This window comes from Pteropus vampyrus, unplaced genomic scaffold (genome assembly GCF_000151845.1).
Source record: "Pteropus vampyrus isolate Shadow unplaced genomic scaffold, Pvam_2.0 Scaffold6, whole genome shotgun sequence".
Taxonomy (NCBI): Eukaryota; Metazoa; Chordata; class Mammalia; order Chiroptera; family Pteropodidae; genus Pteropus; species Pteropus vampyrus.
Genome location: NW_011888787.1, coordinates 2423121 through 2424891, shown reverse-complemented (window position 1 = coordinate 2424891; position 1771 = coordinate 2423121). Strand labels below are relative to the sequence as shown.

Genomic DNA, 1771 nt, shown 5'->3' with positions numbered 1-1771 from the left:
AAATAGCTGCAACTCAGGGAAAGCCACTCTTGGGGACCAATTTACCTCTATAAAGTAAAAAGGTCAGACTAGATAAGTGATTTAGGGCACAAAAGAATCGCCTAAGAACCTTAAGAGGGAAGATTCTTGAGCCCTTCCCACAGAGGTTCTGATTCGAGAAGTGTGGCATGGGGCCTACGCACTTCTGGCAGGCCACGCTGGTGACCCTACCGCTTACAGACTGTGGACGCCACCTCGGAGAACAGTATCGGATGATTCCCAACGTCCCTTTCAACCAGGAAGTACTGGTGAGAGACCTCAGACCAGTGGCCCCCGATGTGGGGTCCACAGTCCTGACACTTTTTCAGGGGGTTTGCAAGGTGAAAACTATTTTTCTAATAAAACCGAAACCTCGTCTGCCTTTTTCACTGTGCTGACATCTGCACTGTTGGTGGGAAAGCACCACTGTCGGATGAGGCTGCTGGTGCCTTAGCAGACTCGAGGTGGAGGCGCCAGAATGTCAGCTGTCGCTGTGTTCTTCGCTGCCAAGGCACTCCCAGGAAAAAAAAAAGCCACTTTCATTTAAGCATGTCTTTGATGAGGAAGTAAAAATAATTAATTTTATTAAATCAACCCTTGAGAACACATCTGTTTAATATTAATGTGTCATAAAATGGGAAAAACACATAAAGCACTTCTGCATACTGATATATGAGGTTGTCTTGAAGAAAAGCACTATGTGCTTGTCTTGCAAGCTGAACATAGTTGCTTTTTTTCATGGAACACCGTTTTTCTTCAAGTATTGACTGGCAGACAAACTCTGGTTATTCAAGATGAATAGTTGGCAAAACGAATAAAGTGACCTTGTCATTTCAAGAAAAATAACCAACAGTTTTTACTGCCAGTGATAAAAGCTGACCTTTAAAAAATATGTATAGTTTTGGGAAATTTGTATCCATTACCAGAAGCTTACAGTTCCTAACACTTAAATACTTTCCTGATAATATCAGTGGTGATATTAACATATATAATCTTTTGATATTGTATAGTGAAATGTGTCAATATTCGGAAGATCTGAATAATTCAGTGAATCTTTTTCAATATGCCAATGGATCGTTATAAATTCATGTTCTAAGTTCCTACTATAAAATCAATTCGAAGTGCCCAATAGAACAACACATTTCAATATTACAGAATATAAAGATTCATGGATATGGTTTGAGATTCCACATTACAATTAAATGTTAAAAAAAATGACCATTTATCAAGTTATGGAGCAATATCAAAGAATAATATCTCCAATTATTTGAAAAGGCTATTACAATACTCCTCCCTTTTCCAATTATACATCTGAGGTTGGATTTTCTTTTTATACTTCACCCAAAATGACTTATTGAAATAGTCTGAAGGCTGATGAGAATCCAGCTGCTTTCTACTAAGCCAAACATTAAAAGATTTGCAAAAATATAAAACAGTGCCATTCTCAAAAAAAAAAGTTATGCTTCATAAAAACATGGTAGGTTATTTTTTTAAATGATTTAATAAGAAATTTCTCACACAGATATAGATGTTGGCAGGTATAATTTATTTAAAGAAAAGCTCTTTGGGGTCCTCCACAATTTTAAGAATGCAAAGGGGACCTGAGAGTCTGCCCCAGACCAGATGAAGTACCCAAATCTAGTAGCGCACGAATTAACATGTGAAAAAGTTTTAAAACCTATATAGATGCCAAAATCCTAGTCATGTGATGGACAGGCCAGTCAGTGGAGGTAAAGAAAATCGTCTGCCTGAG

At 37.8% G+C, this 1771-nt stretch overlaps 1 protein-coding gene across 5 annotated transcripts in view; it reads right to left on the bottom strand.

The window, feature by feature from the left end:
• GDAP2 (ganglioside induced differentiation associated protein 2) overlaps positions 1-1771 on the bottom strand; it is a 52758-nt gene that overhangs the window by 26349 nt on the left and 24638 nt on the right. The window lies entirely within an intron of this gene.